The sequence below is a fragment of the Sipha flava genome, unplaced genomic scaffold (assembly GCF_003268045.1).
Source record: "Sipha flava isolate LNK unplaced genomic scaffold, YSA_version1 43_pilon_pilon, whole genome shotgun sequence".
Taxonomy (NCBI): Eukaryota; Metazoa; Arthropoda; class Insecta; order Hemiptera; family Aphididae; genus Sipha; species Sipha flava.
The window spans coordinates 1,916,391-1,930,732 of NW_020273171.1; the positions used below are offsets into that span (position 1 = coordinate 1,916,391).

The 14,342-nt window shown below is 29.7% G+C and overlaps 1 protein-coding gene across 2 annotated transcripts in view; it reads right to left on the reverse strand.

Annotated features, from left to right (window-relative positions):
- Positions 1 to 14,342, reverse strand: part of LOC112689281 — a 156,046-nt gene that overhangs the window by 117,347 nt on the left and 24,357 nt on the right. The window contains exon 2 of one of the 2 annotated variants that reach the window (XM_025562911.1): positions 14,110 to 14,322. The exons of the other annotated variant lie outside the window; for it this stretch is intronic. The gene's annotated coding sequence lies outside the window, so the exon portion shown is untranslated. The remainder of the gene's footprint in view (positions 1 to 14,109; positions 14,323 to 14,342) is intronic. 2 annotated transcript variants of the gene reach the window in all.

Here is a 14,342-nt window from a genome sequence, read left to right on the forward strand (position 1 = left end):
CATAAGCTTAGAATTGTTTAAAAACGTAATGTCATTAATATATATTAGAAATAGAATTGGGGCTAGGTGAGAACCTTGAGGAACACCCGAAGTAACTAATATTGGTTTTGACTGAAATTCTTTGTAAACAACAATTTAAGTACGCTGTGAAATGTAAGATTCAATCCATCGAAGAAGAGGACCACATACGCCAATATATTTTAACTTATATAAATGAATAGTGCGATTAACTTTATCGAAAGCTTTAGCGAAATCAGTATAAATAACGTCCATACATAAACCAGATGAAAAAGCATCAACTATGGAATGTTGAAGGGTAAGTAAATTAGTAGTAGTTGATTTAGACGGTCTAAAACCATATTGATCGTCAACAATAATTCTGTCAAGTTTAGGAATTATCATATCCGACACAATAAATTCGAATATTTTTGGTGCAATTGAAAGTAAAGAGATAGGCCTGTAATTAGAAATATTTGATAAGTCATATGATGTCTCAGGAATAGGATGGATAATACTTGTTTTCCATCTATCAGGAAAAATACCACTAGATAAAGATAAATTAAAAATATAAAGTAAAGGAGAAGAGAGAACATATTTACATTGTTGATAAAACTATCTAGTAATTAAATCAGGTCCAGGACCATTTTTTAAACTAAGGTTATTTAAAGCATTAAAAATTTCAATTAAGGTAATTTGACGTGAAAATAAAGGTGCTAGAAATGAGTTATTCTGAGAAACTGCACTTAGATCAATATATTTTGAGTTATCATAATATTCGTAAACAGTAGCAAAATGTTGAGCAAAGGCTTGGAGGGTAAAACTTAGAATCATTTAAATACATACAGTCAGGTAGAAATGTTTTTTTGCATTTTTCATTAATAAATTTCCAAAATTTGGATGATTGATGTTTGAAATCTTCTTGAATTTTTTTTAAATAATTTTGGTAGTTTAATTTAGAGAGAGATTTACACTGGGCACGTAAATTTGAGAATTTATTATAATCGTTAATGGCATCAGAGTTTTTAAAGATTTTATAAGCTATTTTATTTTTAAATATTAAATTTTTATGTTCAAAACTAAACCATACAGGATATTTTTGACGAGTTATTATTTTTTTTGGAACAAATGCATCAATCATTTCATAAATAATAGAATAAAATAAATTTATAACTTCATTTACATTAAGATTTAAAAATATTTTAACCCAATTTATTTAGCCTAAGTATTTAATGATATCAGAGTAATTACACGAGTAAAAATCATAAGTAAATAAGTTATAATCAATAGGCTTATAAGTATTAATAGGAATAATTATAAGTAAAGATGGATGGTGAACATCACAAGGAACAAGAGGAGTCGTAAATATAGAAACTGTAATATTATCAATATTAGAAAGAACTAGATCAAGAATGGTGTTATTTTTATTTAAAACAGGTATTGAATTGGGATAAATTTAAAAATTAAATTTTAGATAGAAAGTTTACTGACAATTGATTTAAATTTAAATAGTTAGGTGAACAGGAAGGAGAAGTAAATTGCCATTTTAAGTTTGGCGTATTATAATTACCTACTAAAATTACATGTTTAACGTAGGGATAGGAAATTAATAGATCATTAATAATATCGAAGTGTATATTGCATAACGTTATAGGTGAGCTAGGAGGAAAATAAGTATTACCTAAAATATAGTAAACGAAATTAATTTTGACAATAACAAATAAATGTTGTACGGAACAGGGAGGTAAGGGTAACATACGAGAATAGTATTTATTATTAATTGCAATTAACACACCACCACCTCTTGAACAATCATTAGTTTGTGAGTTTCTATCGTAGCGATAAGTATTGTAATTATCAAGACCCAATTCAGCGGTTTTAATATTTGGTAATAACCAGGTTTCAGATAAACTAATAAAATCAAAATCATTTAAACAAACATTACGATAAAACATATTTAATTTGGTTTTTAAACCACGAACATTTTGATAATATAAGTTTAAGTTGAATGAACTGTACCCGTCCGCATGTTTTTTGAAATTGTTGGAACTCCTCTCAAGAATTTAAGAACCAAATTTGATTCACCAGTGGCTTTTCTTTCCTCTAGTTTCAATTTGATATTCCTCAGTTGATTTCGTTGCATTATTGTGCGATAGGAGAAAATCCGGATACGTTCAAAATTAGGTGAACCATATAAACGATGTTTGACTTTGAGTGTAGCGAAAACATCCGAGGCTTCAGGCAGAGTTATTTTTATTGGTCGAGGTTTATCAGATATTTTTCCTAAACGAGTAAATGTAGTCGGCTGCAAATTAATTGATAAGGCAACAAATAAAGATTTAATAAAATCCATGTCGTTAGTTGGTGTATTTTTTGGTTTGATCGGGAACATTAAGTACGATTAAATTACGAAAACGAGTCTGTCTTTCGATTACCTCATTAATTATAGTTTTATCTGCGTATGACTTTGTTTTTTCCACGTTAGATAGCCTAGTTTCGACAGAATGTAATCTGCATTCAAGTGACGATGTAAGATCAACTAAGGAACGTAGTTGTTCGGAGACAGTGCTCAATTTTGAATTAACATCGCGAAGAGAGATCTCATGTTTAGAAACAGAAGATTTTATTTCCTCTACTACAGATAGAATATTATCAATTTTACTTACAAGATCAGTATTTGGTGTGATGGGTTGAGTATTTCTATTTGATAATCTTGACAATTCACATGCATTACACATCCAAGAATTTTTACGTTTGACAGGAGCATCAGTTTGAATTCCTTTCAATGGAGAACAATCCAAATGAAAAACTTTTATGCAAATTGAACATTTTAGTAATGATGAATCTATTATACTAGCAGAACATTAATAACACTTAATTTTGTAAAAGTTATATTATAAAAATATAGTTTGATATGTAACTAAGAAAAAAAAAATAATAATCCGGAACAGATAAAACACACGTCATAACTCGACGAATGCTAAGAGAGAATTTACAAATAAACAAAAAAAAAAAGAAATTTAGAAATATACAAATAGTTTTTACAGCAGGTATATAAAAATAAATTTATAAATTCTTAGCTTATTGTATTATAGAATTTGTAAAGTAAGATTGATTCAAAAATTCATCATCAGTTATATACAAAGTCAATAAAATCGTCACCAAGTATGAAAAAATATAGGGAAAAATACATGTATAATAATAATAATAATAACAATTTATGTATTATACAAGAATACAATAATATATTCTTTCCTTTATTTGTTCATATTCAGTCGTAATTTTACTGATTTTGTATATACCTGATAATCAATATTTAGTTCGAAACCAGTTGTACTTTACAAATATAATAACAGGCTAACATTTATTTATTTCTATATATAAACTATTTGCTTATTTATTTATACATTAAATAATATAGTTTTATTAATAGTATTAACCATTTATTAATTTTTAATTTAATTTTAATTTTTTATTATCTTATTAAATATTGATTTGTTTCAAAACTTGAAGCTGCATTATTATGTGACTGTTGTTACTATACTTCCACATTCAATCGAACTAACTTTGAAGGTCTTTGATCAATATTTGATTCTAATAAATTCTCTTGTTCAGATATTGTATTATTAAATTAAATTAAATATATTTTATCGAATATAAATCATTTTTACAATACATTAGGAATCATTGTGAAAAATTACTATAGAAAAAATAATTTTATTACTGCCTTACGTGCACGGTTAATACGTACATAGAATCAGTTGTTAATTTTAGATATGTGTCGCAGTGCCACAGGGATAGTCGTCGATGCTCACGGACGAAATTTCTGGAGTCCGAATAATAGAAAAACCAACACGATTGATATTTAAGGCCAATTGATGATATGTATTTTATACACATGTTAAAAGTTATAAGAGTTAATACAATTATTTTAAAATTTTCTTCAGTAATTAGTATCGTTATATAGTCAAAAATAAATATTTTTAGTTTTTTCTACACAAATTGAGTTACTAAAACATGGTATTTATTTATTTTTTAAAATTTGAAGTGCATTTTTTATTGAACACCATTTTTCAGAACGTTACATAATACAATATTATACTAATCCATACTAATACTACATTACTATCTATATTAGCGAAAAAACTATGAAATATATATAATTGAGATTTGTAGTAAGTAATTCATATCGGAAACAAATGATGTTTTACGACATTAAACTTGTTTTACTACTAATATATCTATTTTTCATTTAATTTTACACTTTAAGATGTAATTTTTTAGTGTTATCAATACATATTTAAAATATTGAGATAGTTTTTCACCATATACCTATTAAATTTAAGAAAATATTCAAGTCAGTTCAGTTAAGAATGTATTTACATAGTTATTTAAATTTTATATTACAAAAACTGCGGTATTCAGTATTACAGTACTTAAGGTTTTATTTGATTCCCAAAATGTTTAAGGCAATATTAATTAAAAAAGAAAGGGTTACTTCATTGTTTATAGTTATTTTTTAAACCTTTCAAGAATATTAATAGAAACATATAATTAAACGAGCGCATTTTAAAATTAATTAGTAAACACGGAAAATCATTAAAATGTTTAATACTATTAATCAAAAAATTATTATAGATATCAATATATTATAATAAAATATGTGCTTATCATTAAGATTTTATAAAACACCATATTTACTTTTAAAAATCAATTTTGAAACGACAAAAAAATAATGCACGCACTCATTTTTGGATTTTTATTTTTATCGTATACAATAAATTCCCGTGCAATATCAAACGTGTTGTTTGTGTAAATATATTGTGAACGCGATTATTGTTTTATTGATCAAAAAAAAAAAAAAAAAAAAATTGAGTAAATATCCATTATCTGTACATTATTGCCGTATATAAAGTTGCGATACGACATTATAACAATGTTGAACGATAAAACAAAAGCGTTCATACGTTTCAATTACGTTTTTGTACGGTTTTTAGTCTCGATAACCTTTGAACATTTCTCTGTATCATAATATTTTATCGAACACATACAAGAAACGTTTAGCGGTTTATTCGGAAATACTGGCAACAACGACTAAAAAAACAAATACTGGGCAAGAAAAATTATTTGCCACATAAGAATCTGAACATTCGCCTGGAATAGGTACTTCTACATAGTTTTAATATTCGTAATCGATCGTAAACGGTTTGGAATATTGATCATTTAAAACAGTATTTTCCAAAGTGGGTGATATGGCCCCCTTGGGAGCGCTAGAGAAATTTAGTGAGGCACTGGCAGTTACAAGCTTAATTAGGGGGCATTCCATTACAATAAGGGGGTGATATTATTAAAATGGACATACCCAAATGGGTTTTAGATCCATTTTCAAATACAGAAACCATAGATTCTGCAAAATAAGAAGAGTTGATAGAAATAACTACAAATGAGGATTTAAAATTAAAGTTCAAGGAAGGTTACCAAGTATTCTGGCAACAAAAGCAGATATCTATTCTTTATCCTGGATTGTGGGCTATTGTACAAACATTTTTGATCACATTTCCATCATCATTATCCTACTTGGTTGAACGTGGATTTAGTGCAGTAACCAATCTACTAACTAAAAAAAGGCAACGATTACAAAGAACTAATCGTGGGGAATTAAGAATGCTGCTTACGAAAATTGAACCTAATATCAACGAACTTCTAGTAAAACACCAACCATATCCATCTCATTAAGATATTTTTTTTCATTTGTACCTATACATTATATAAATATATTTATAAACAATAAATTTCATTTTTCATTGCATACTTTTGTAACAATATTTTTTTTAAGGGGCGACTGTTAGATTTTTTTTTTGGAAGTGGGCGGTAAGGATAAGAAGTTTGGGAAACACTGGTTTAAAAGAACACTTGAAACGATGGTATTCGTTATGCGTTACGAGGCAGTCACTGGAAACAGTTGTTTTTTTTAAGTGTTTAGAAAGGCGTCGATATTAATACGTAACAATCACCAAGAACATCGATGCTAGGCGACACGTTCACGTGAGCCGAAAGTTGTTTAGTGAAATGGGATAATTTAATTTGAACCAAATCGAAATAATGCTGACAAAAACAATAACTCTGGAGTGAACACGGGGTAAAGCGTCTGATAAAAAAAAAAAAAAAAACTATGTCCCGTTATATATTATGACGAAACAAGTACTGTTACACGAATCGCCGCGCAGGACAGATGCGGGAAGTTATGGGGTGTAATAGAAGACAGTACAACGAACTAAAGGTTTTGCAATATTTTCCAAATCGGATAGTGGATCGATTGTACACGATTAAGCGATTGTTGATGATTAACGCATAATACGTATCGGACCCGCAAACAGTAAGTCTGTGCTGTTCAAATTAATTTTTGTTTTTTAAGCGACTGGTTTTACTACATGAGATGCAAAGCTTAAAAATATAAATTTTAATCACGAAATTTTACACTAGCGAGTGATATGGTTTTTTCAAAAACTCTCGTTCAAACCGAATTCTGTTTACACTTCACATGAACCCGGTTGATAGCCGACCCGTGGTGGACACATAATATTTGCTGCAGTCATATTGTACCGGTTATTGCGATTCACGGTACGTCTTTCACGTGAATACTTACATCAAAACATAATGAAACGGAGGTGTTTCGGCGAGTCCTCGATCATACGGAAAACCCGTCGCAGGCGGAAATTCGATTGGGTTTCGCTGCAAACGTAATAATATTGTAACGCGTCGCATAGCCACTTCGTAATATACCGGAAACTAGTCGCAATCGGAATATTATATTTCTCCGGTCGGTCCCGCTCGATTTAGCTTCGTGTTGTACAGGACCAGCAGCAGATTGTGCGCTTCAGTGTAATTGTACGTGTTTTATACAACGCCATCATTCGAAAAAGTGCTTTTTTTGAAAGAAAAAAAAAAACTGAAAATGTTTAAAAAGAATCGAAAAATATCTCCAATGATTTATAACACGTCATATATTCTTTAGGATTGCTTGGAAATCAGTTTTTTAGACGATGCATTGATGCAATGCTGATAAGACATGATTACTCTGGATATTAACTATCTTATAGAATGTACACGAAATTTGATTTAATTTTTCATATTATTTCTTTTATTAATCTTTGTGAAATGTAAATAATCTGCTTAAGTTGTGGTTTAGCTATGAAATAAAATGGTGTTCAAGTTATAGTTGTCGTATTTTGTTAATCAGCGAGTAAGAATTAAAAATTACCTTATACTGAATTAATTTCTTTGAAGAATATTTATTTTAAACAAATATTATCAAAGTTTTATGCATACGCGCGCATCTGTATATAATTAATTGAGGTGGGAGTAATTGACATAGAATGATGATGTTCGGTAATGAATAAAACAAGTGTTGATAAAATCGAGATTAAGGACTTATTCTATTCCTGATTTATTATTATTACAAACGACCGAATGCAATAAAATAGGTTGTGGACGTGTAGTGGGTTAGCATGTAGCAATAAACTCCTATGCATTATACGCGTAGGCGTTCAAGTTGTCAACTGAAATTCTGATTGAGTGCACCAGGGTGGTCCACGTTCGTTTTGTAATCGCGAGGACGATGGACTCGTAAAGGAGCTTAATATAAGTATATTAGTTTTCTTGATCATTTTACTGTGTCCCTCTCTCTCTTTCATTCTCAATCTTAATCTCTTCCTCTTTACCATATTTGTTTTTATAATTCCTCCTCCGATTTTGTGTAATTATGTCTATAATGATAATATAAATGTATAGGTATATTTATATATTTTCCACAATAATTGCAGAATTATTCGAAATATTTGAGTCGAATTGTTGCCGAATGACAGCGTACCTATTCACTTAAAGTAACTCCTAATACACGAATCTTAATTTGTTTTTCGGCGAAATAACAATATTCCTACTGCAGTGACGAAAAGATTTGGTCGTTGAAATATTATTATACGAATATTATTGCCACTCTCTCATCGCAATATAATATGACAACAGTGCAAAGATATATTAACGTTATAATTATTATTAGTCTGCATCATTTTTTTTCTTTCTTTTTTCGTTATTTTCTTGATAAAAATATGATGATTGGTTATACGACACAGCGGATAAGTTATTTTGCAAACAATTCAACGCCACGATTTTCTTCTATAATTACTTGTTTTATTTTTCCTAACACGAAATTGGTTTGTGACGAAATCATCGTTTATTATTTCGTTCGTAGAAACACCATTCTAAATATTACACAGTGTGTAATGTCATTGTTTTTTATACTTGTGTTTTGTATGTACGAATACATGTCAGGGTATTTTATAATTCATAATATTGGAACTAAATACATATTAAGTTTAAAAAACAATCCATTTGTCATAACTTTGAAAACAATATACCTAATGTTGTGATTTTAATTTTATTGTATATTGCAAAATTTGGAATCATACAATTTTACAATTTTTTTTTTTAAAGTTAAATATAAGTAATTAATATACCACTATTGTAGATAAATTACTTATCAATCGAGAGTATAATCTACGAACAATTTATTTTAACTTTAAAAAAATGATTTTCTTAAAATGTTGGTTAACTCTACTTGGTAATCATTTTTTTTATACCACTGCATTTATTTAAAAAATCTAATTATTTTATTAAAAATCAAAATTATGATGAACAATGTATTCATTAATATTTAGTCAGACAAAAAATAATTGATTTTCATAAAAAAATGTAGTCTTCATGCTTATTTTAATTGTCTTCTTTAATTGCTATTTATCATATTTTATTTATAATTTTAATAATCTTTAGGTAAATATAGTGGCCATATCTTCGATTGATGACTAACTTGGTTAGCTTATCTCAAAGAAAAAGAATTAAATTCCCATATCCATAGCTTAAGGCCAATTTTCTGGTCCATAGTGTCAATTCCTATCGAGCTGCTCCTTTAAAAAAAATTATTGGAACCTATCTGGACTTACAGAATCATTAACAGGAATTCAACTAAGCTTTCATAAATTTGTAAAATTCAAGCCTATCACTCTGTATAAGTCTGATAACTGTATTGGACTATGTTCCGAGTAATTTTTAAAACATCATGGTTTTTCAGTAACATAGCATCCACTGGTATCTAAATATCCCAAATAATAACGAATCTACCTCAAAATACTTCAATAGATTTTATTAAAAGAAAAATTACATAAAAATCCACTAATCATCAAATTATACTTAAAAATCCTACCAGTTATCGCAGACGAAACTCGTTTAGGGACCTTTTGTAAATAAACAAGGTCTATACAGGTTTCGCAGAGCTGTGCACCTTCCTTAGTCAAATCATAAAGCTTTATTTATTTTCTGCAATAAAATGTAGGTACTTGCTGTACAAACACATTATCAGATTATAAGTATTTTAATAGAAGTATTTGGATGTATTCGTATACTATATTGATACTTAAAAAAATAAAGTTATGAAATTAAAGTTACTATATTAATACTTAATTTATTTATTAAAAAAAATAAAATATGTGATAGTAATTACTAAAAGAAGTTAGAGTATATTTTTTAAACGTTACATGTGTGTAGAGTAAAAGTAAATCATAATAAATTTGAAAACTAAATATTTCACATTCAAATTACTTTTATATTTTAAAACGTGAATTAATAAACTTTTATTTTTATTTTTCTATCGTAAAACATAATAAAATTTAATTATATACGCTCCCCCCCCCCAAAAAAAAAAACAAAAAAAATAATCACAATGCATTATACAATAAACAAAAATGCCTGCACACTATATTTATTGAAAATTCTTGGAAGGCCACTGCCCGTGCACAAAAATAAATTCTCAATGTTTAATTATTCATATATATTTAATTATATAAAAAAATAAACGTTTATATTTACCAAAGAGAAAAATGATTTTCATTTCCAACTAATTTTTTTATTTTTTTTTCGGAAATTCATGGTTCATGTTGGCCGAATGATATTTTGCTCAGAAATTAGGGAAAATAAAAACAAAACATTTTCAATAATATTTGAATTTTTCACTTTTTTTTTTTTTTTTTTTGTTTAATATAATTAAGCTCGGTATAGATTTTACGTAAACGATTATAACATATTACGTCTCTTCGTTTATCATATTTAAACATCTTTCCCGACGAGCACATCAGTACGTGTGGATATATGGTTGACCTGAATTAGTGTGGTCAGGGCATCTTGGAAATAATGTTTCTAAAGCTGTGTCCAGTTCAAAGCAACATTCTGGATAACTTCGCTGTCAATATTTTTGCGATAATTTCTTCTAACAAAGCTGTCAATAATGTGGAAAAATGAATATATCAAAACCGAAGAAACATTATTGCCCACACTATAGTATTTAGTGAAATATTCATCCAGGAGTACGTAGTAGTTTAGGGTGACCATATTAAGAAAATAAAAAAACGGGACAGCTGTTATTACCCCCCCCCCCCCCCCAAAATAAACCTCATCCATATACAATCACACAAATGCACACAAATCTCGAAAGTTAATGTCCAAATCTCTATTACATCAAAAAGAATTATTTTCTTTTAATTATTGTTAAATATTTTCTCTTAATTATTTATTAAACAACACAATGTAGCATTTCAAAACTACTATATTTTTGAAATAATATGGAAATAACGGGATTAAAATGAGTCAATCTTCTAAAAACGGGATAAAAAGCGTCCCACTCGAAGTTTGTCGGGACAATGGACGTGATGATCAAAAAAAGGGACAATCCCGTTTTAAATGCAACGTCTGGTCACCCTATAGTAGTTGCTACAGCATGCACAATTATTTTAAGCTCCGTAGAAAAAAAAAGAAAATGATTTTGGGTTCATCCTAGCCTCCAGCGTAGACAAATTATTAATGGAACTAATATTCTAAATGGTCTTAACTTTGGTGATATGAATAAATTATCTAGCAAGCTCAAATAAATAAATAATCATATGTTTATATTGTATTTGGTTATTCAGTACAGTATAATCTTTATAATGTGGTGTATATTATGCTAATAATTGATAACGCCATAAAATGTTGTTAATAAAATAAGTAGACGACAATTTAAAAACATTGTTGCCAGCAATGTTTCTCAAAATGTTTTGAATTTTACCACTTCCGATGTGAACATAACATTTTGTTTTCAACAAAGTTGAAAACACAAAAAGCTCACAACTTTTAAAGACACATTTAAACAATTTTGTTTCCAACAATTTGGAAATTGTGTGTCGCCTACAGCGTTACTTTGGTCTGAACGCGGCTTAACCTATAACACTAATTTTGTCCCTGAAACGAGAAAACTAGACAAATGTCGAAATCACCTGCCGGAGCAGGGTCTTGGATATGCGCATGACTGACGTAAATTGAATAAAAATCATTCACGTGAGTCCATATCGATGGTACATTTGAGTTCGTTTAGGTACGTACGGTGTGCAATAGTGCGTGTTAAATGTTTAGAATTTATTCTGGTTGGTTCATGTTCCTTGACACAACATCACTATTTTTAGCCGATAGGCTTATAAACATGGATCAATATAGAGTGATAACAGTACGATTATTTCACTCGCCTCTAAGGAAAGTTTACTTGTTGCCATACTTGAACTATGCATTCGTTACTACTAGACCGAATATTTGTTATAGATACTGTTAATTTGACCGTTGTAAAACGCTATTGCAGCAATTAATATCGCGATCGCACCAATTATATCTATACGTAAACAGCAGGTATATAGATGCATTGAGAATCGAAAACAAATCGATTTCACACGGTTCTCGTGTTTTTTATAGTGATACTGGAAATGATAACTATTGGATTCTCGCAAAGGACATTGATAAACGGATTTTCCGTCCGTGGAAAATAGACATATACAGTTTATCAATCGTATTGCGTATAAAACGTGTTTCTTCGCAGATTCTGGAATAATAACCATGATTTAAATCACAAAACACTGAAAACTCTATACAATTTTCGTGATTCATTTGTTTACTAAATTGCGTTACTTGCACAAATTAAATTTTATTGTGCTTATCACCAGTATGTTGTAAATCATAATATTTTGCTTCATTGATTAACTATTCTGGTTAAAGCTTAAAAAAATTAAAACTATAAATATTTATATTAATATGGGTTCATAAATGTAAAAGATAACAAGAAAACTATCACCTGAAATCAGAATGCCTTGAATATCATTAGATAATATAATATTAAATTCTGAATATACCACGAAAGTTTCGAGATACATAAAATCCAATCATTAAACTGTAAGTAATTAATTATGAAGTTTCCCTATTACAAAGAAAATATATTTACGACTTCCAGTAATAAAAAAAAAATAATACCCTTTTTATACCTGCCATTTTATACTCAGACCTTAGTAAAAATTTTAATATATACTCGTATTGCGTGTTTTACAATATTTTAACGTTGATAAATACTAATATAAAGTATGTATAATATATACTTTATATATTTATACGTACATTCTTATAATATTATAATATTATTATGTTTTACTTCATCACTGTTTTTCTCAGTTAGTGCGATAGAAGAAAAACAATTTTTATTTATGATTTTGTGTTTTGTTTTCACTATATTAATATCATTGAAGGAATGAGGAAGGAAAATATGTATTATTTGGCAGACTAAAAGCGGCTTACCCAAGAATACGAGTACTATGTTTTACATATTCGACAGTTCAACGGCTGTTCACGCAGTAGCGGATGCGATTCGTCTGATATTTTTTTATGAGTCTTCCTTGATGAAATATGGAAAGATAGTATCCGTCTGCAGTAGATCATCATGACATAACATCATCGGGTTTTCATATCGTTAAAATGCGCTCTCCTTACTATACCGTGATACTACATGACACGGGATGTCCGTTGTCCTTCCTGAGGAGTTACTCGTATTCCTTATCCCACTGCGACCGACCAGAATCACTTGTCACATGCGATTTATTGTATTTTAGCGCATTAATAAGGTATATTTCATTTTTCAGAGCGAAAACGAAACATATATCGAACATGTACACATCGCGATCATTATTTTAATACCATTATTATGATCGACTGTGATTTAATATGGTTGGTTAAAAATGGTAATTTATCATTATTATATTTTGCAACAATTGAAAGACGTCCTAGATGACTATTGCAAACGAAATATAACGCAAACTAATGACAAATGATCAGGTTAGTTATCATAGGTTTTATTTATATATAATGTTATTTTATTATTGCACACAGTTGTTGGGACACCATTGCAAATGCATTATCTAATTAATAATCGAATTATTTAATATAATATCAAGTGGACGCTTACGCATATGTATACATACATTTTTATAATTTTATAATTAGAAAAAATAAAAAGGTTCATGGTTATAATTTGATAGTATTCATGTCGTAAAAAGTTAGTTTATATAATACCTATATATAGAATTATTTTCAATTATTTTTTTTTTTCATGTCGCCAATATATTTATCGGATGATACAACGTTTTATTACGTTTGAACCGACTAATTTTCATAAAAGTATTTTCAAGTCGACTCCGTTATTATGTGTTAATATTATGAAAACTACACGATTTCGGTCTGTGGTAAACATAAAGGAATAGCATTTAAATCCCGATCAATATTTGTACCACATCTAAATTAGAGATCACGATCGCACGTGTACCCGTGATTTTACCTAAGACAGGGTCAAGGCCCGTCTAATAAAGATACCCGTGTATCAATGCACAAGCCTTATTCGTAAGATAAAAGCCCGCAAAATTTCGCAGAACTACGTAAATGTCGACTCCGAGTGGTGCAGTCGGAAGCGCATGATTGGGATGGTTTAGAAGACACCGTTACTTTTTGAAACCACGCAATGTTTCGCTTACTTCGATCGCCGTTGAGAATAACGCGCGACGTAATGACAGCCGTACAATTAACGATGATCGCTGTACGATACGTTTAACCGGATCGCATCAGTCGAACAACGGTTGGGCGGTACGTGCGTTCGACGTCAATTGCACATCACGGGCCCCGATCGGGATGCGCACACGCGACGGCAATTAATTATCATATTACCTTCACCACCTGCCCCCGACGCCGATATTCGCCCGTCGTCGACCGTCTAATCGTAGTACTGTGCCCACCGCGGATATTACGTGTCCTTCCACGAGGATTTACCGTTTTTCGGTACCATTAGCTCTGCCGCCGCGACGGTGAAAATAATCGAGATCGGCCACGTACCTAGAGTTAGGGTTATGGAACTCCGTGCGATGTACACTGGCAAGAACGCTGCAAAAGAAAGAATAAGA